Raw genomic sequence first — 23055 nt, 5'->3', positions numbered from 1 at the left:
TGAACTTAAATTTAAAATGTGAAAATATTGTAAAATCTCCGCGAACGCTTTCAACTTTTCGAATCAATTTTTCCCCGCGAGAATTCGATGAAAAATGGTTTCGCTATTCTTTCAAGTCGAGCGACTCGGTTCAATTGAGTGTCGCCTCGTGTGTATTATTTTTCCTTCGGGGTACACCTTCTGTCTTTCTCCTTGCAAGGTCGCTCTAAAGGCTTATCTCGAGATGCCACTAAGTCTACTCTCAAGTCGTAAACTGTTTCTCATGAAATCTCGGGGAACCGGCATGGGGGGGGGCCGTGCGGTAGGAGAAATAAGAAATAAAAAAAAAAAAAAGTGGGGAATTAGTTGTCACGAGTGAGAAAGGCAGTAAATAAAAAAAGAGATTGAGAGAGCAGAAAAGCGAATCTATTATAGCGACAAAAAAAAAAAAGGCGGTGCGCGCTGATTGCATTGATAACATTATTTAGTAATTAATACTACCGAAATCATTACCATAATTTATATACCTTAAAAATACAGAACTGCATGTCGAGAGTGATGCGCATGGAGTAAACCAAATACCTTGTAAGTAAATTCTAGACACAAATGAAGAAAAAAAAAGAATGAGAAAATTAGTAAGAAAAATAAAAATAATAAGAAAAAGTAAGAAAAATAAAAAATAATAAGAAAAAGTAAGAAAAAAAAATAATACGAAAAAATATGATAAAAATAAAGGTTTAACGCTTTGAATCCACCGGAGGAACAATGACGGCATACTTGCGCATCGCGCGTCAAGGTTTTTATGTACAGGGATTTAACTAGTATTTTTGCATAACAATTAACGCGAGAAAGAGAGAAAGCGAGTGAAAGAGAGAGAGAGAAAAGAAACAAAACACAACAGAGGTATAAAGAAATTAATTGGTGAGAAAGAAAAAGAGAGAGAGAGAGAGGGAAAAAGTGTGCTTGAGTGAGTGAACGAGATAGTTTAGAAAAAATATTAACTTGATTGAGAGCGTTCATTCAAATTTTATAAATACACATATTATATATTAAATATATATATATAAATATATTATATATATTTGTAATTTAGCAACATGATGAATCTGGCTGCGTTGCTCGTGACCTTTTACCGCAGCCAGCGGAATCAGGTCAGCTAAGCGAACCCCTGCAAGAAATATTTAATTCGACATATTCAATAAATTATTATGTAGTCCAAAAAAAACGGGAATTGTTATTTAATAAATTAATTCACGTGAAATTTTTATTTATTTTCAACAAAAAAAAAAAAAAATATTTATAACGACCAATTTGAAATTAATTGAATAGAAAATAAAAATTAACTTGGAAAAAGTGAATTTGCCGAAAAGTAAAAATATAAAAATAATTCAAATAAAAATAACTGAAAAGTAAAAATAGTAAAGGAAAAATATCCGAAAGGTAAAAATTAACTTGAAAAAATTAGCAATAAAGAAGAAAAAAAATAGAATTTTCTAATTCTCTAATTAATGAACAACGACCGGGGGCATTCGGAGACGGCGACTTGATGATAACATTTAAATCTCAGTCGACTGGATGTCAAATTGTATCGTCGATCTCCCTCGTTAGCGGGACGTTTCTCTTCGGCTTACGGTGAAGAGATCAATCTGAGATCAAGCTGTTGGGGGGATTATTGGGATGCAAAAGCAAAGAAAAAACAACTGTCTCAGAAACTGTACGGCTTTAGTGGCCGTTAACTGAACATCAAATATAATGGAGATTGTCTGCCGAGTGTATAGCAGTTTGCTGGGTCAGTGATATCGATGTTTTGGTTCCTAGCTACTGGCTCTCCGCCTGGGACACCGACAATTGTCCTGCAGAGTTCCTGACACTGCACTAACCATTTTCTGCCGAGCTCTCTCTAAATTTAAATTAGTAGAAAACTTGTGATCAACAGTCGAGCGTGGCTTTATTCTACAGTCACAGGAAAAAAGGAAAAAAAAATTTATTTTATTCTCGTCTTGTCTCGAAAATTGTCTATTGTCGAATCAATATTTATTTGTATTCAGTAATTTTTTATTAAGTCAATTAAATGGAATTTGATTCAAATAATTTTTGAGTAAGTTAATTAATTGGTATTTGCTTAAAATATTTATTTATTTACTTAAAATATTTCTAATTGAGTCAATTGAAAGGTATTTGATTCGAATAATTTTGCCAGAAGTCAAATAAATAGAATTTACTTCAAATAATTTTTTTTGAAGTCAATAATAGTATTTTCATCAAATAATATTTTTTGGAGTCAATTAAAAGGTATTTTACTTCAAATAATTTTTTTGTGGTCAATTAAATAGTATTTGCTTCAAATAATTTTTTTTTAAGTCAATTAAATAGTATTCGGTTCATATAATTGTTTTTTGAGTCAAATAAATAGAATTTGATTCAAATAATTATTAATTCAGTCAATTAAAAAATATTTGATTCAGATAATTTTGATTTAAATCAATTAAATCGAATTTGCTTCAAATAATTTTTTTATTTTAAAGAAATTAAATGCTATTTGATTTAAATAATTTAGATTGCAGTCAATTAAATCGAATTTGCTTCAAATAATATTTTTTGAAGCAAATTTAAAGATATTTCCTGTGAAGTACTTTTTAATTCAGTCAATTAAATAATATTGGCTTCAACTAATTTTTTTGAAGTCAATTAAATGGTATTTATTTCAAGTAATTTTTAATTTTGCCAATAAAAATTAATTTGTTTTAAGAAATGTTTTAATTCAGTTAATTAAATTGATTTTGAAGTCAATTAAATATAGATTTTGATTCAAAGAATTTTTAATTCAGTGAATTAAAAATTATTTGATTAAAATAATTTTGATTGAAATCAATTAAATCGAATCGGCTTCAAATAATTTTCAATTCAGTTAATAAAATAGTATTTGATTAATCTGTTCGCTTGAAATTCAACTCCAGAATTTTTTTTATTTTCAGCTACAGCAAAATTTATAGAAATTCACTAAAGATAAAATAAATTAAATAAAACAAAAATGTAATTAATATATCAAGAAAAAAAATGTTCATGTCTGGATTTGAAAATTCGAAAATTCAAATTTTCGAATTCGAATCGACAAATTTGTGTTTCTACTAATTTAGATTTGGAGTGGAAAAATTTTTCTCGCATGTGCGCCAAAAAGCCCATAATTTTTGTTTTTAAACAAAATCGTTGTTCCTCCAAATAAAAATAAAAGAAAGAAGTTTATTCATTATTTTCGATTGCTTTTTTCATTTTTCGAGTATAATTTGAGATTATTTCCTATTTTTTCATTCGAATTTTGCCATTTTTATGAACTAAAAAGCAGAAAAAAAAGCGTAGTCATGATTGCCATTAGTTGTGACGTGAATGCTTGACGATGATGAAAAAATGCGATTATAAATGTAATTGATGAAGTCTAAGTGAGACAATTATAATTGTAATAATCTTTGTATTTATTTAGCGCCTATTTCCTAGTTCTCGATGATACCTGTTTAAGAATAGTTGGGAGTATTACGATAGTAAAATGATTTTTTTCCTTATAATGTGTTTTTGAATTTTTTCGTTGTTAACTCGTCAAATTTTCGTCAATTTCTTAATTTTTTGTCAACTTGTTAACTTTTTATCAACTCGTTAACTTATTGACTTTTTGTCAACTTCTGGGGATTTTTTTTTTAATCTGTCTCGAGGTTCTTTCGATGATGACGATGGCGACGACGAAGACTAGGACAAATGGTGGGTAGTATTTTTTTTTTATTGTCTTAACGTAGTTCCTTTTGCTTGTCCGATGTTATACTCTTCTACATCTGAATGATTATTATTATTCCCGCAAATATCACAGAAAACATTCCAGATTTTTAATTTTTAATTTTTAATAATAGAAAATAAAAAGTTGTGGAAGAGTTTTTTTTTTAAACGGTGTTCGTTAATGTCGCCGAGTCATTTTTGGTTCGTTTTAGCTGATCAAAAAAACCATTAAAACATCAAGTGCGGAAAATATCCGAGTGTCAACTTTTATTGATTATTACTGAAAATTTAGAAAAATAAATCTTGAAAATATTTTTTGAGATTTGAAAAATAAATTCGAAAGAGAAAAATAAAAGGACAATTTTAAGTCGACACTCTGCAGAGGTGGATTTTGTACTAACTAATAGCGGATATTTTATAAGAGAATTTTGTATATTCCGAATCTTTAAAGACACATAATTTTTTCCACATCGGTCTTTTTTACTGCCTTTGGGAAAGAATAGAGCCTTAATTGTTATTATTAATATTATTTTCGTTTTGTAAAAGTGTTACTCGTCTCTAATCATAGAATTTATAATAACAATTCACAAACATACGTTTGTCTCGTGTTATCGTTTCATTCTTTTTTTTTTTTAATTTAAACAATTTTCTTTTTTTTCGATTAGAGAACGAAACCTGTACCATTATATTGTACTGTATAAAAAAATACGAATGTCTTAGCTTTAACACGTTTCTTTCGTAGCGTCAGCACTTGGAGAATTATGACGCGGGATTTCCGGTCACCACGAAAGATATAAATATATATAAATGAAAAAAAGAGAGAGAGAGAGAGTGGGTGAATGTGTGTGAGAGAGAAAGAATCAGATGCTTTTTAATTATCAAGAAAAATTTCTCGGAAATTTATAAATAAATCTGGAAAAAAAAGATTCAATCTTAATATAGCGAATTTTCTATAATAATTCATAGCGAATTAAAATTTATTTTATATTTTTCTTTTTTCTTCCAGAAGAAAAGCAAAAAAAAAAAAATTTCCGAGAAAATTTCGTTTGAAACTCTTACATCTGTGGTAGAATAGGAATTCGATAAAAATTTTTTTTCCTCCTATAGAAAAATGAAAATTAGAAAATAAAAAAAAATCGAGTTTGCGAACCACATTTGTAGAAAACAAACGATACACACGTTTTTAATGTAAAAAAAATAAAAAATATATATATACATACAAGCGTGGCGATTTGAACCCGCTATGGTAAAATAAAGAACTAAGACTATTCTACCGAAAATGAGAGCATAATAATAAGTGAGATAGTCTCTTGGGAATGTCTTCGAATGAATTCGAAAAAAAACCGAGACTAAAGGAAAAAGAAACAAAACTGTTTTTAGCTATATGTACAGTTGGGGAAAGAAAATTCTGTTTTGTAACTTGGGATTAATAAGCAAATGTATGTCTGAAAAAAATAAAGTGTCGTTTGAAAACATTTCTGAATTGCTTTATTAATAAAACGACTAATTTTTTTGTATTTAAACGAGATATTTTAAATATTCAGGACTTGGATCGAGTTTAAGGCCCCAAAAAAAGTCGTTTTAATCGAAAGTATAAAAATAGTCGAGAAAAAATCGTTTATTCAGAAGAGTTGGCCGAAAAATTCGATTTTCTATTTCTGGAATTTTTAACTATAAATTTATTCAAAAGCAGAGCTCGAACTAAGTCCGTTAATCCCGTAAAAGTCTGTAACTTTGCTTAAAGTCCGTAAAAGTCGGTTTTTTTGAAAAAAGGTCGGAGAATTTTAGAGAAATTGCAAATGATTGCAGAAATTCAATTATTTTCAAAAGTAATAAAATTCTTCGCAGAAATTCAATAATTATTTTTATAAATAATAAATAATAATAAAATTCTTCTCTAAAATTCAATTATATACAAAAATTTTAATAAAAATTTGGTCAAAATTTCAATTACTTTAAAAAAATTTTCTTAATTCAATAATTTTTAATATCTACTATTGTAATTAAATTTATCAAAAGAATTGAATTGTTTAAAAAAAAATTTAATAAAATTCTCCACAAACACTTAATTATTTTCGTAAATCATAAAAAATTAACAGGAATTAAATTATTTTCATAAATACTAAAATTATTTTTAAGAATTCAATTATTTTCATAAATAATAAAACTCATTGCAGAATTAATTTTTTTTTAGAAACCTTAATTGCCGATTTTTTTTTTGAAATTATTTGAAGTTTTTATTTTCTAATATATATTTAATTGAAGAATGTACGAATAATTCAAATTTTGTAAAATTGAATTGTAAAAAACTGAATTTGAAAATTCTTAAAGAACTTTTTCAAAAATTATTAAAAATAATGGAATATACAGATGTTTAGTTGAAAAAAAAATTCAATTTTGTAAAAGTTACTAATTATTACAAAAATTCAATTATTTTCAAGAGTAATAATATTCTTCGCAAAAATAAAATATTGTTAAAAAGTAATCAAATTCTTCTTAGGGATTCAATTATTTTTACTAATAATAAAACTCATCGCAGAATTTCAATTATTTTTTTAATACGATTTTAATCAAATTTCTCGAAAAATGTAATTATTCTTAAAAATTTTATTAAAATTCGTTGATAGAATTCAATTATTTGAAAATTTGTTGATAAGGATTCTTTATGGGAATTGAATTTTAAGAAACATTCAAGTATTTAATAAATTATTTATTTTTCTATTTAAATAATTGAATTCATGTAGAATTTTCTAATAAAAATTGATTTAAAAATTAATTTGAGTTAAAATTTTAGATAATAATTGAATATTAAAAGCAGTATAGCGTGAATTTTTAAAAATAATTTAATTTTGAAATTAATTTTTTTTAAAAAGTTTAATTGAATTTTTTAAATATTATTTTAAGTTTTTATTTTCTAATATTTATTTAATTGAAGAATTTACGAATAATTAAAATTTCTTAAAATTGAATATTGTAAAGAAATGGATTTGAAAATTTTTAAAGAACTTTTTCAAAAATTATTAAAAATAATCGATTTGAAGAAGAATTTTAGTTAAAAATTCTTGTAAATAATAATTGAATTGATAATGATTTTATCACTCGGTCATCTTTAATTGTTATAAAACATGAAGGAAGCGATTACTCCGAGTCTTCGACTCGGAGTTATCGATATTCTTCATGTTTTATATTTATGAAAAAAATTTATAGTTTTAAGTATGTAGAATGTTCTCTTATTTGACTCGGACTGATTACATTTTTGTCAGTAATTGGTCCGTAATTTTTCATTTTTGGTCCGTAAATTCTGCATTTTTAAATAGTTTCACTGGTTCGAGCCCTGCAAAAGTTTAATAATTTTTTAAATATATTTTTAAAGTAATTTTTATAATAATAAATATTTAAATATCATTAAACTTTGATATGAATTAAAATTTTCAATAAATTTTTATTTATAACCCTGTTGAAAAAGTCCAATATTAAATAAATTTAATGACTGTTTTTCAGAAAGATGACTTTTCCGCTTCTTATTTTTCCAAGTTTGATCGTATAGGCGAATTTATAATAATAAAACGAAATCGCTTTTCCCAGAGAGAAAATGGAAGTGAGGCATCGATGCGGAAAGCGAGATAGCTGTATAAAACGTAAAACACCTTCTCTTTCACTCTATTGCTTAGATTATATAGAAAACTTTTACATAAAATTAATATTCTACCGACACGTATTTATTTCTCGTCAGCAATATAACTATCGCTTCTCAATTACGAGTTTTTCAGCGTCAAAGAAAAAATAAAGCCCTGAAGTTAGCGTCGACGACGAGCGTTGAAAACAATTTTTTTCGAAAATCAAAGAAATGAAACATTTTTTTCAAAGATTTTAGATTAAAAAAAAAAATGCCCTGAACGTTTTTTTTAACTCCCCTGAATGAAAAAAGGGAAATTAGTGACATTTTCATCTCTAATACCCACAAAAAATAGTTTTCGACTCTGAGCGTCGAAAACGCTAATAGTTGACGCTAATTTCGGGAACGTAGATAAACACAATAAAAAAAAAGAAAGAAATAAGTTAATAAAAAAAACTATATTTGTAAAATAAATACTAAGAAAATAATAAAATAAAAATTCTAAAAAAACAAAACAATAGCAAAGGAGCGAAGCGTATCAAATATTACAGCGATGATATCGCTCAATTTTATTCCAAAAAGCGAATCGTGCGTTTCACTACCACAAAGAAGTATACGAACAAAAACAAGTTTCAAAGAAAAAAGTAATTTTTTTTTCATGAAAAATAAAAAGCGACGAGAGACAAATTTTAGGGAATTAACGAAAGGTAATTGAGGATAATAACTGGGGCTAAACAGAAAGAAAGAAAGAGAGAGAGAAAGAGTGAGAGGGAAAAAGTAAAGAAAGGATGTTGATTAAAGGATGAAGCTGCGGAAGATTTCAAATGGTCTTCAAATTTGACGATTATGTGAAATTGAAGAAAGGGTTCCTTGCAAATTGAATTATATAAAATTATTTATTTCTCAAAAGGGGGATCATTCAATTTTTACGTAAGCACAAAATTATATCAGATCTTTTCACCCTTATATTTCGTATGGAGGAAAATAATATTTATCCTCATTCCTTGAAATAAGAAATAAGAACAATGAAGGACTCAACTAAGGGAGAAAATTAAAAAAAAGTAGCAGTGTATTTATTACTTATTGTTTTAAAATTCTTTTTGTCAAACTCCTCTTTTTACTATAACTTCTTGAAAATTATTTTCATCATTTCAATTTAATTATTATTTTCTAGAATTTTTAACAAAAATTCTTCTTTCAATCAAATATTTTTGATAATTTTTAAAAAAGTTCTTTGAGAATTTTCAAATCCATTTGTTTACAATTCAATTTTACGAAATTTCGATTATTCGGAAATTCTCTAATTAATAAGAAAATTAATTAAATCTAATTAATTAGAAAATTAATTAATTCCAATTAATTAGAAAATTAATTAATTCCAATTAATTAGAAAATTAATTAATTCTCATTAATTAGAAAATAAAAACTTCAAATAATTTCAAAAAAAAATTTAATTAAACTTTTTCAAAAAAAATAATTCTACAGAATTATTAGTTAAAAGTATGAAAAATTGAAATTTTCAAAAATTTTAATTTGAAACCTCTTCAAAATTCAATTATTTCTAAAAATTCATGCTATAATGCTTTTAATATTCAATTATTATTTATTATCTAAAATTTTAACTGAAATTCATTTTCAAATCAATAAATTCTTATTACAAAAATTCTACGAGAATTCAATTATTTAAATACAAAAATAAATAGTTTATAGAATAATTGAATGTTTCTTTAAATTGAATTTGAATTTTAATTGAATTGAAAATATTCATAAAGAATATTATCAACAAATTTTTAAATATAATTGAATTCATTTGACGAATTCAAATAAAATTTTTAAGAATAATTACATTTTTCAAAAAATTCGATTAAAATTGCATTAAAAATAATTGAAATTGTGGGATGGCTTTTTTTATTTATAAAAATAATTGAATCTTTGCGTAGAATATTATTAAAATTTTTTTGAAAATAATTGAAATTTTGCCATGAATTTTATTAAAATTTTTGAAAATAATTGAATTTCAGAGAAGAATGTTATTACTTTTAAAAATAATAAAAATTTCAACGAGATTTTTTAAAAAAAAAACTTTTGAATATAATAAATTCCGCAAAGAATTTTATTATTTATAAAAATAATTGAATCCCTGTAAAAAATTTTAAAATTTATTAAAATAATTGAATTATTGCGAAGGAATTTATAAAAAAATTTGTAAATAATAGAATTCCTGTAAAATTTTTATTTATTTATGAAAATAATTAAATGTTTGCATATAGAATTTTATTAAAACTTTTTTTTTAAATAATTATTTTTGTTTTGTTTAAATTTTGTTTAAATAATTGATTTCTTTTGGAAAATTTTATTAAAATATAGTAGATATTGAAAATCATTGAATTGCGAGGAAAATTTTTGAAAATAATTGAAATTTTGACAAGAATTTTATTATTTATAAAAATAATTGAAATTTTTGACGAGAATTTATTATTTATAAATATAATAGAAATTTTGACGAGAATTTTGTTAAATTTTCGAACATAATTGAATTTCTGAGAAGAATTTTATTACTTTTGAAAATAATTATAAATTTCTTAAATAGAAATAATTGAAGGTTTTTGTATTAGAATGCGTGGTAATTTCATAGTTTATGAGGTAAATAAAAAGGACACAAAAATTCTGAATTTTCTTATGAATTCTAAAAATTTAATTTTTTCCAAAACTTTTAATAAAAATCCCTGACTTTTCCTTGAATTTTTCCTGACCAATTTCTACTTTTCCTGACTTTTCTCTGACAGAATTCCCTGACTTATGATCTTATAAGGGAGACAAAAAGAAATCCGAGCAGTAAAAACAGAAATCGATTTACGGGACGATTTTGATGTTGACTATTCGTTAGTTAATATGATGTAATTATAATAATGGTCGTATGAAATAATAAGTAAATATTCAATTATCGTTGTATAACGAACGAACGAGAGAGAGAGAGACAAGGAAGCGGATTATGGAAGAGAGGATTTCTGTAGAGTTGATGTCAATTGTGGTCAAAGGGGATGAGAGTGAGATGAGTCGAGTTTGCTGATAATGAAGGTAATGACGAGGATAATGATGATGCTGATGATTGAGTGAAGATTGAAGATAATGAAAAAATCGATAAAATAACCCACGACTATTTGATTGATAAATTCGCTGATTAAACTTCGTGAAATGAGAACGAGAAGCGAACTGTAATTATCATTATTGTTCTTATTACTATTTTTATTTATTTTCTTGTTATTATTATTGAGACAAAAAACTATCAAAATTGTTTTGAAGCTACAATGGTTTCAATTTGACAATTTGAGAAAAAGTATGTTGCCAATATTATTATTATTACTATTATTATTATCAGAGTGAATACTGCTGTAGTGGATGATTATTTAAAAAAGAAATAAAAAAGTAAGACGAGAAAAGAAATCATCAAATTTCTGAATTGCTTTTTATACCCTTGAGGATCTTCAGTTTTTAGTTTCAGCCTCTCCGAGAAAAGGATCTCGAGGAGAGAAAGTCTCACAAGTTACTCTCCGACTTTCTCTTGCGACCCTTTTCATGAGCGGCAAAAGTTACCGCGTTCATTCTTCAAGCAGTTCTTCTTGAAAAGAAAATTTTGACTCCAAGATGTCTAACCCATATTTTTTCTTCCTATAATCCCTCTTCAAATTTTTATTATTTTCTTGTAGCGAAAATTTTCCACTTTCTTAAAAGAAATTAATTTTCAGAAAAAAAACTTGCTCATATAGAAAATATACGAAAAAAATATAAATTTTTGAAAAGGAATCGAAAAGCAAAAAAAGAAACGTATTCGCTTCGTTCTTTTCTTTTTTCTCAACTGCATTAGCGAAGCAAATTTCTGATTTCGCTCTTGAAAGACCACCTTCACCGAGTTCTCCATCAAAGCGCAACTATAGCACGCCATCGTAATTGAAAACAAGCTCTATACACGTAAACGACGTTGAAGAGTGAGAGTATGTCTATCATTGTTGGAGAGAGGGGAATAAGTGTAAAGGGGGATTTTGCTGGATTCGTGACGTCGGGGAAAAACGTGGTAAGTATGTGCCATTGACCCAGTAATATCTGGCACAACCTTGAATTTGTCGTAGTCTTGATTAGGCGACTATCAGCTGTGTTTTATAAACAAGTTGGGATATTTTATCATCGAAACTTGCATAAGTATCATAAAGATAATTCAGTTACATTTCTCTATTATATAATATTAGTTCATTTTTTTCTCCCTCTTTTTTTCTTCTTCTTTTTTATTTTCAATCATTTTATATGTATTGCGATCTTAATTTCAATTCATTGCACATCAGCTGATGTAAGTACACAGCTTGAAGACTTTCATTTATCAAATATTGTTTCGCTCAACTGTTATTTCTGAATTTCGCATTGTGCGAAAATATTTTCACTTTCGAACTAATAACAAAGCAGGGTGTCTACTATTTTCGTTCAACAAAAATCCCAGTTTTTTCCTAATTTTTCACGGTTTTTTTTTCTCATTAAATTTAAATTTATTTGATTTCGAACACAAATAAATCTACAAATAACTTCCAAAATTTTTATTAGAGTTTTTATGAATAATTGAATTCTTTTGTCAAGTTTTTTTAAATTTTTTGAAAATAATGTTTTTTTTAATAATTTTAATTAAAAATTTGGAAAATAATTGAATTAAACAAAGAATTTTTTCAATTTTATAAAACAATTATATCTGTTCACAATTATAATTGAAAATTTGATTAATTCAATTTTATTAAAATGTATTGATACTAACTGAATTTCTGCAATGAATTTTACTATTTATAAATGTATTTGAATCCTTCCAAAGAATATTATTATTTATGAAAATCATTCAATTCTTGCGAAGAATTTTATTAAAATTTTTGAAAATAATTGAATTGTGGAGAACAATTTAATTATTTATAAAGATAATATTGAAATTTTGAGGAGAATTTAAAAAAAATTTTTAAACATAGTTGAATTTCTCCAAAGAATTTTATTACTTTTGAAAATAATAAATTGAATTGTTTTTTTAAAATTTTATGGAAATTTATGAAAATAATAATTGAGTTCTTGTAAAGAATTTTTTTTTGAAAATAATATTCAAAAGAATTTTGAATTTTATCTGAATTTTATGTGAAGAATTTTGCTATTTATGGAAATAATTGAATTCTTTAAAGAATTTTTTTTATGAATTCTAAAAATTTAATTTTTTCCAGTATTTTAGCAAAAAATTCCCTGACTTCTTTTTTTCCCTGTCCAAATTTACTTTCTTTGAATTTTCCCTGAATTTCCTGATCTCTGATACCCTGTAAAAGTAAAATCCAATTTTTGTGTCAACAAAATAAAAAATTATGTTTAATACATTAAAGGTGAATTTACTTAATTTGAGGAAAGTTGGTCGGTATCATTTAAGCGAAATAGAATACATAAAAAGTGAATCATTCTTCAAAGGAAAACGATGATTCAGGTGGATTATTGCTCACTATAAGCACCTTTATTTCCTTAAGACATTGCTAAAGCGTCAAATTTCACACACTGATAAATAAATTTCTATTCATTTTTATATTTCTCAAAGAAATTAAAAACTGTCATGTAGAATATTTTATAAACCCCAAGAATCAGTAAAAAATGTTTATTAAATTACATATTTTCCTAGTTCATTATAATATTATTTTTCTACGGGAATTTAAATTTTGAAAAATTTCAAATTTCAATTCCTATGAAATTTAATAATTTATAAGAATTGCTAAACTATGTAATTTCTTTATTTTCAAGAATTCAATTCAATTATTTTTTTCAGAATTTTCAACTAAAATTTTTTTCTAAAATTCAATTATTTTTAATAATTTTTATAAAAGTTCCTTAAGAATTCAATTATTTTTATTTCAAGAAAAAAGTTGACCGAAAATATTTTTGAAACCCTCTTATTTACAATTCAATTTCGCATGAAATTTAAATAATTTGATAATTTTTCAATTAAATATATATTAAAAAATGTCACCAATTTAAAAAAAAGATTTCGAATAAAAATATTTCAAAAAAGTAACTTCAGATTTTTTAATAAAACATTTTTAATTCAACTTTTCTGAAACTTCAATTATTTTTTTTTTTTTTAAATCCAATTTCAATTCCCCGACCTGTGGCAACTCTGAATAATAATAATAATAATAATAACATTGTGACATTCTTTTTCGTTAAATTTTTAATTTCGTTTAATTAAAATATTTTAATTTGATTTTTAATTTTTAAATATTATTAATAAAATTTTTGAGTTTCTAAAGAGGACAGTACTCTTTAAATTTTAATTACCTAGTAAAAATTTTTACTAATGAATCAGTGAAAATTACTATTTATTAGTAAAATTTACTAATTTAAAAGCAAAAAAAGTCAGTCAATAACTCAAATTTAGAGAGCAGAGCTTATTCAAACGTTAAAGGAATTGTTTACACGGAGAGAAGAGTTATATTTGTGACAACAAAACAATTATATTTATATTAAATTTAATAATTAATAATTTTAATGTCAATATCCATCACTTCGAGGTAAAAATAATTAATTTCAATTAATTGATTAATTAAATTAATATTGACACTTGCAAAAGATTTAAATATAACAAACTAAAATTATACAATTGAATACGAAATATTCCTCGCAAACTTATTTGATATTCTAGTTATAGAATGAAAAAGAAGAAGAAGAAGCTATTTTACTCACCATTTTTTTTATAATGCAGACTTTGGAGAGTCAACTTCCTTCTATAAGTCATAGATATTTTAAGTTCCTTTCAATTCAAAAGATTTCATTGGCGTCCAGAAGTTTATAAATATAGACTGTCTTTGAAACATTTCACTTTTAGATATCTCATTCAGAAATTAAACTTGTTTCATCTCAGTCACTCATGGCTTCTTCGAATTCCTTCCAAGTGCTCAATAATTCTTGCCAATTCAAACAATAGTAATTGACCTGCCAATTGGACTCCTCTAAAATATACATTTCGAACCATCTCAATTTTTATGAATGAATCCTAAAAACAGAGGAAAATTAAGACTAAAAGCAAACAAATTTAGAGACTGCTCGCTCGTGACTTATTAGAGGTTAGGAATAATTGATGATCAACAATCAATTATTTTCTCTGATACGACAAAACGCTAAATTCACAATAGATATATCAAATTGACAATGATAAAGTACCTTAAAACTGACACTGTGAAATGTCCTCCAAGTAGACACCGGATTCTTATAAAGTGAAAAGTCTATCTCCTTTATCCGCAGGATCGTGAGACGAGGAAAGGAACAATAATGCAAACTCTCTGGGATTCGCAGGAGTGAGAGAGATGGAAAATGGTATCAAGAGAGAAATGGAAGTCTATACATATAAAACGTCGACAGGTCGTGTGATACCCAGTTACGTCACAGACGGAACAACTGGTTGCTGATGGTGAAAGAGGATGAGGAAAGGTTTGGAGAGAGAGAGAGAGAGAGAGAGAGAGAGAGGGGTTGGGGGTGGGTGTTAGGGGGATTAAGGGGGGACAACGATAGGGGAATTCCGGAGATCACGGGGCAGTGTGGGGTTTACTCTGAGAGTGAGACAGACATTCACTCACTGAGTAAGAGTGAGTCCATGGTGGCACTGCCGAGGGGGTGCCGAGGGGGACACACTGAGGGAGAAGGAGGAAGGAGGGTGATATATACAAAACGCAAGGTCACGAGTGCGGCTATAGGTTGGGTATCTCTGTAAACACGTAGTGACGTAGCACGTGCCATAGTGTGGTAAAAGGGGGAAAGAGGGTGGGACACCTCTTCCTCCCCCCCGCGGACCACCGCGTTGCTCCCATGCCCTTTCTATCCCTCCACATGTCTGACCCACTGACTCCTTTTACTTCGACCCCTTTCCTTTCCGCATCCAGGACCAAAATTGGAAAGAGGGCTTTTATTGCTATTGATTCCGCTCCATCAAGATAGAAAGACACACACACACGTAAGATTGAGATCTTATTCGGTTAAAGTCTTCGCCATCCTAAAGGACTTTATATTCTTTATCCATAAATAGAGAGAGGATAGATTTATTTTTCATAACTTCTTCCGCAACAATTTCTAATGAGGAAAGTTTATCCTCTTCTTGGTATTCAATTATTTTCAGTAAGAAACTGGTTGGGGCTTTTTTTATCGTTTTTGGTATATAATAAAATGAAAATCGTTTATCTCGTAGTATAATAAAATGAATAAAATGAAAAATGTTCAAATAGTGGAAGAGAGTAAGAAATTTATCGAGAGAATGCTTATCAATTTACCTTAAACAACACAGGCGGTGATAAGAGAAGGAATAACTTCCCTGGACTCGAAGTTGCACTCAGAGGAACTTTTCTTGATTTCTACCACTTTTTTGGTTGATGCTACCATATTTTACGGCTGATTGTGATTCCAATTCTGTGTGATGCAACAAAACGGAAGACCAAACATAACCTCTCTCCAAGAAATCGCGAATCTTTAGCTACTTTGCGTGACTAGAGGTTAGGAATTGTTGATGATAGATAATAAATTATTTTCTGACACGACAAAACGCTAAATTTACAATATTTATATTAAATTGAGTATACTTTCAACGAAAATTAAAAACAATCTGACGACACGAGCAAACAACTGTTAAAAACCGTTAAAAACTGAACCTAAAGTAACGGACCACCGGCAGGTGGCGCTGCCTGACATGGGTCGAATTCTACAAACCTGATTGGTTGTCCATAATCTTACAAAAAGTGGACAACCAATCACATTTGTCTAACAAGCTTCGTGTCACACAGAGCCATCTGCTGGTGACCAACCAAATTTTTCTATAGGTAAAGTCATGAAGGTGCAACATAACCTAAAATTTTGTTGACAGTTCAAACCGCATAATTTCCAAACAGAAGATTGTAGTTGAAATTTGGAAAATATTTCTTGTAAATAAAACCAAATTGAATATTGGGCTGAAAAATTTTGAAGCCACAAATTAAAGAAGAAGAAAGCAATTTGAATGGAAACAATCGACACATAAGGTCTTCAGAACATAAGACAATAATAATAACATTGTAAAAAAATCGTTCTACGAATTTAACATTTAAGCACACTATCTACAAGGATAATACGCACTGGAAACTATAATTGGAAAAACATTGTTACAAACCACTCTACAATTACATGCCAAATATAGTAACAACACTAAGGAAACAACACTTAAACACCACTAAAGAAGAAAAGTACGAGTATCCTTTGAATTTTTTTCCAAAAGAAGCCTTTGTAACAACCCAGTCTCTTTGAAAAAAAAGTAACCACCTTAAAAGCGACACTTTATTCGTTAATACTCTTTAAAAATTCTGAATTAATTCACTAAAATTGTTACTGAAAAAAATCCATTACTTCTCTTTGTTAACCAATTTTATTAAAAGTGCAATTTCATTGCACAATAGTCAAACACTTATTAATTTTGTTATTTTCTATATTCGTAATATTGAAAAATGGTATAAAAATCGTTTTCTGGACAACTTTATAATTTATAAGTCTCTCTAAATAATTCAGAATAATTTCATATTCCCTGTATACGTTTTTTCAGAATGAAAATTATTTAAATATTAATCAGCATTTTACAGGAAATTAGATGCTGGTAAACTGATTCAAGAATATTTAAAATAGAATTTTTCTCGTTTATATATTGGTATATTTTTCCATATAATTTCAGTATTATAAGGAATAATAAAAAATTGGAATTTTTTTTGTTGGTAAATGCAAAAAAAAAGCTATTGAAATTTAAACAAATTTTATATGAAAACTGGTAAATTACAAAATGAATGGGCGAGTAATTAAATTTTCATAAACTGCATTATTGTGTTCCGGAAAAAAAATTAGAAAAATAATGCGTGCATTTTAGATTTTTTTTTACTTGTCAATTTGTAAAATTGTCAAAGACAATAACTGTGAGATAATTTACTCGTTTCTTTCAAGAATATTTAAAATGGTAAAATAAGTTTAATTTTCGTTACTTTTCAACAATTGTACTCTTTAAGTCTGAATTAACAACAAAATTATTACTTTACGTTACTTAATTTTATTAAAATCTTCAAAAATAATTAAATTCTTTCGAGAAAATAATTGAATTCTTACTAAGAATTTTATCGAAATTTCGGAAAATAATTGAATTCCTTTGAAACAATTTCATTAAAATTGTATTTAAAATAATTAATTTCCTGCGAAAAATGTTGTGTATGAAAGTATGTAATTAAACTTTTGTGAATAATTATTTTAAAATTTTTGAAAATAATTCAATTGTTTCGAAGAATTTTACTAAATTTTTTTACAAAAATTATTAAAAAAATTAAATTTTTCAAGCAATTTAATTTAAATTCTAAAGACAAAATTTAATTCTTATAAAGAATTTTATTAAAATTTAAGAAAATTGAATTCCTTTAAAAAAATTTTATTAAAATTGTTTTTAAAATAAATAAATTTTTGCGAAAAATGTTGTGTATGAAAATAATTGAATACTTTTGAATAATTCTGTTAAAATGTTTGTAAATAATTCCATTATTTCGAAAAATTTTACTAAATTTTTGTTACAAAAACTAGTTAAAAAAAATAAAATTCAAAAAATTTAATTAAAATTCTGAAGACAATAATTGAATTTTTTAAAAGAATTTTATTTAAAATAATTAAATTCCTGCGAAAAATGTTGCATATGAGAGTAGTTGAATTTTTATGAATAATTCTATTAAAATTTTTCAGAAAAACTTCAATTATTTCGAAGAACTTTAGTAATTTTTTTTTACAAAAATTATTAAAAAAATTAAATTTTGCAAGAAATTTAATTAAAATTCTTAAGACAATAATTGAATTCTTATAAAGAATTTTATCGAAATTTCGGAAAATAATTTTATTGAATCTACTCTTTCAAAGAATTTTATTAAAATTGTATTTAAAATAATTAAATCCTGCGAAAAATATTGTTTGAAAATAATTGAATACTTGTGAATAATTCTGTTAGAATGTTTAAAAATAATTCAATTTTTACGAAAAATTTTACTAAATTTTTTTACAAAAATTATTAAAAAAATTAAATTTTTCAAGAAGTTTAATTAAAATTCTAAAGACAATAATTGAATTCTTATAAAGAATTTGATTGAAATTTTGGGAAATAATTGAATTTTTTAAAAGAATTTTATTAAAATTTATTGTATTTAAAATAATTCTAATAAGAAGAAGAATAAATTCAATTATTTCGAAGAATTTTATGAAAATTTCTGAAAAAAATTGAATTTTTCAAGTAATTTATTATAATTTTGGAAAATAATTCAATTATTTCGAAGAATTTTATTAAATTTCTGTTAAAAATTTAATAAAATTGTATAGGAAATAATTGAATTCTTGCAATTAGAATTTTATCAAAATTTGCGAAAACAATTGAATTGTTTCGAAGAATAAATTTTACTAAATTTTTGAAAAAAATAAAATAATAAATAATTCAATAAGTGGATTTTTTTAAAATTTTGAATCTGAAATACTCAGAAATTGAAAATTAATATTTAGTAATAAAAAATTTCGTAATTTGCCTAATAATAAATTAAATTCAGCGTTTTGCATTTACCATTATGATATAAACGAGAAAAAAATGTAGAGTAACTTTTACTATTAATAAACTAAAACCCAAACTGTCAGAAAGTTCTGCGCATTTCGCCCAACTTTTACTATTTTCATTTATTTCGCTACATTCAAAGTGAATTTTACTCAAGTTTTAGAAGAATTCACTTTGGAAAAAGGGAATTTTTTCCAAAAAATGTAAAGCAAAGCAAAAATGCGTAGAAATTCCTGGCAGTTCAAATTTTCCCAAGAATTTTACTCCGAAAATAGTAAAAATTACTTAATTCTTCCGTGTAGTAAAAATAAAATTTCTTTCCTTAATAATTAAGAAAAAAACAGTCAAACTAATTGTCATATTTTGTTGAAAAGGAAAATAAAACAAAAAATAAATAAATAGTATCAAAGTGGGGAGATGAAAGAAACTAGCGACAAGAATTTATAGTGAGATCGATGATGGAAAAAATTCGATCATTAATCGTGGAGAGATTGGATTTATCCCTGTGGAAGGTTCGCGTCGTGGGGTTTCTGATTTTTATTTCTGCCTAATATATATTCCATTGAAGGGCCTGTAGGGCTGGGATCGAGCCCAGGGTCCCTCTCTCTTTCTCTCTCGAGGGTCAGAACTCCCTTTGTCGTTCTTTCAAAACGTACCTCTCTCTATATGGAGAGAGAGAGAAGGAGAGAAAGAGAGCGAGTATAAACGCTGCTGTTGCGATCAGCCAGGCAGCTGGCACAAGCATGCTTTTTCAAAGTTCCCCTTGGCCTTAACGATCCAGTCGGGTACGTCCTCGTTTGCTATCGTATAGGGCGTAGGCTGCAGGAGAACCAGACGAGGGTCGAAAATCCCACAGGGGGATTATATATTTTCCTTTTCCCAGGTAACGCTTCACGGTTTTAACTATACTGCCTTTCCGCATTCTTTGAACACAAGATGATCCCTTCTAAAAACCAAATTCTAACATTTTCAATATCTTCATTATCTTTTCAGACAAAATTTCAGCTAGATAATTTCTTTTTAATTTTCTTTTCAGTTTTCAAATTCATTTATTAATTTTACGAAATTAATTTACTAATTTTACATAAATTAATTAAGTAATTGTAAAAATATTTGTAAATTTATCGTGACAAGTTTATGACTTGTAAAAAAATTGGTTGCGACAAATTAAAACAAAAAAAAATTATTAATCAGTTGCTACGAATTCAAAAAAATTGTTAATTATAGGAACAAATTAAGAAAAATTGGTAATTTGTCATAATCAATTTAAAGAAAATGTTAATTTATTGCAGTAAATTCAAAGAAATTGTCCATTTTTTTGTAACGAACTGAAGAAACTTAGTACATAATTTGTTAAAAACAAATTTGTAAAGAATAATTAAGTTTTAACTAACTGAATAAATAAATTAATTGTAATAATAAAAAAAGGAAAATTCAAAATAAATTGTCAATTTGTTACAACAAATTCAAAGAAATTGTAAATTTGTTCTATTACATTTTTGTAATAAATTGTAAATTTATTGAAACAAGCTAAAAAATGGCCAAAATGCTGTTAAAAATTAAAAGAAATTGTTAATCTCTTGAAATAAATTTATAAACAATTGTTAATTTATTGTAGTAAAATAAAATTGTAAATTTATTGCAAGAAATACTTTTAAAATTTGTCAAATTCTTACGACAAATTCAAAGAAATTTTTTATTTGTTACATCAAATTCTAGGAAATTGCTAATTTATTGTATCAAATTTGTTAAAAATAAGTAATTAATTTTGAACTAACTGAATAAATAAATTTATTAGAACAATAAAAGAATGATAGATTTATTGCAACAAATTTTTTTTTAAAATGTCGATTTATTGCGACAAGTTCAAAGAAATGTTAATTTTGTTGTAACAAATTTTAAAGAAAATTTAAGAAAAAATTTTATTGTAACAAATTTAAAAAAATCGTCAATTTGTTGCGATAAATTAAAAAAAATTGTTAATTTATTGATTTGTTGAAATTCTGAATTTATTCTAACAAAATAAAAAAAAAAGAATTCTCTACTTTTAACAAATTAAACAAAAAGACTTGTTTAACTAGTAACAAATTTAATAAAAAATAGCAGTATCTAATTATTCTTAGTACAAAATTTTCTTTTTTTAAATTTTTACAATATTATTTAGTAAATTTCCACAAATGCACTTTTGAAATTTATTTTTAATTATTTTCCAATTATTGGTGATTGGAAAATTACTAAAGTCATTAACGATAGATCAAAAAAAGGGAGGAAGGAGTATATAGTCAAAGTGGAGCCTAATTAGGTCGAAACCTCTATAAACCAAGGTGAATGATTCTTCCCTTCGCTTTGATATTTTCAAAACCCTTCTGCATGAGCCGAAATTGAATTTCAAATCATTTTCCTTTCAAGTTCAACAATATATTATTAAGTTTGAATTCAAAAATGATTTTATCATTTCTTTGTCCTAATGAGTAAAAAAATTTTGAGATGAACGATCACTCAGAGTGAGAATAAAAATAATAATGATTGTAAATAAAAAAATATACCTAGGTAATAAATTTTCCAAAAGTAATTTTTTAATTTCATTTCAAAAAGTAATTCGGAAACTTCAATTTTAATAAAATTTAGTACATTTGAATTTCATTTTAGTTCATTTTTATTTAATTTTTCTTAATTTAAATTTATTTTTGCTTGATTTTAATTAACTTTTGCGTAATTTTTTACTTTTATTTAATTTATTTTAATATTTTATTTCTAGTTAAATTATAATTAGTTTCAGTTTATTTAAATTTAATTTTGCTTAATCTTAAATTCATTTTGACGAGTTTTAGTTTAAATTTACTGACAATTAATTTTAACTTAATTTCATTCAATTTCAGTTAAATTTTGCGTGATTTTTATTAAATTTCTTAGAATTTCAGTTAAATTTTTTAATTACATTTTGTTTAATTTTAGTTTATTTTAATTAAATTTTTTTTGAATTTTAGTTTAAGTTCACTTAATTATAATTTTTTTCTTGATTTTAATTCCATTTTGCATAATTTTTACTTTTTTGATGAATTTAAATTTAATTTTACTCAATTTGAATGAAATTTTGCTTAATTTTATAGATTATTTCAATTTAATTTTGCATAATTTTAAATTCATTTTGACAAATTTTAGTTTAAAATTTTACTCAATTATAATTAAATTTTGCCAAATTTTAATTAAATTTTACCTAATTCTAATTAAATTGTGCTTAGTTTTATTTCATTTAAATTGAATTTTATTTAATTCCAACTGAATTTTGCCCAATTTTAATTTAATTGTAATTGAATTATTTTAATTACACTTCGCCTAATTTTTTCTTTTTATTTATTTATTTTTTAATTTTCTAAGTAAATTTTGATTAAATCTTGCCGAATTTTTGTTTAAGTTTACTTAATTCTTCTGAATTCTAATTACATTTAAATTTAATTTTATTCAATTTTAATTAAATTTCGATGAATTTCAGTTTAAATTTAATAAATTTTATTCAATTTTTATAACATTTTTCGAAATATTTTTTTAAATTTTGCTAAACTTTAATTTAATTTTACTCAATTTTAATTAGATTGATTACTTAATTTTAATTAAATTTTGCATAATTTTTACTTAGTTTTCCTTAATTTCTATTTTATTTTGCTTAATTTAAATTTTTTATTAAGTAAATTCAACTGTGCAAATAAAAAGGACATAAACACATTTCTATTTAAATTGCGACTACGAGGGATTGTTCACCTTAATATATTTTTACTTATTTGACAATTCAAATAACAATGACAATAATAATAATAACACCAATAATCATTTTCGAAAAAATCCAAAAATCCAAAAATTCCAAAAGAGAGAAAAAAAAATAATTTGCCAAATTAATTGGAAATTTTTTCGCAAATAATATTCCCCCGTACACAGCGAAGAGGATTAAATTCGCATAATAACAGTATAACCAATTTATTATAACTAGACAAAGCCCCCATACGAATATTTTCCAAAGAGGGGTAAATTCATATTCAACCTTTTAATTAGTGGGAAAAGGTTTTTTTTTTAAATTTTC

At 25.3% G+C, this 23055-nt stretch overlaps 1 protein-coding gene across 4 annotated transcripts in view; it reads right to left on the bottom strand.

Annotated features, from left to right (window-relative positions):
• Nucleotides 1-23055, bottom strand: part of LOC122509499 (integrator complex subunit 13) — a 94767-nt gene that overhangs the window by 60105 nt on the left and 11607 nt on the right. For 2 of the 4 annotated variants that reach the window (XR_006302361.1, XR_006302364.1), the window contains exon 10: nucleotides 14096-14405. The exons of 1 other annotated variant lie outside the window; for it this stretch is intronic. The gene's annotated coding sequence lies outside the window, so the exon portion shown is untranslated. The remainder of the gene's footprint in view (nucleotides 1-14095; nucleotides 14406-23055) is intronic. One more of the 4 variants, XR_006302362.1, reaches the window with a different exon arrangement.

Source organism: Leptopilina heterotoma, unplaced genomic scaffold (assembly GCF_015476425.1).
Source record: "Leptopilina heterotoma isolate Lh14 unplaced genomic scaffold, ASM1547642v1 Lhet_60, whole genome shotgun sequence".
Taxonomy (NCBI): Eukaryota; Metazoa; Arthropoda; class Insecta; order Hymenoptera; family Figitidae; genus Leptopilina; species Leptopilina heterotoma.
The sequence above is the reverse complement of the archived record's forward strand: the minus strand, read 5'-3'. Positions and strand labels throughout refer to the sequence as shown.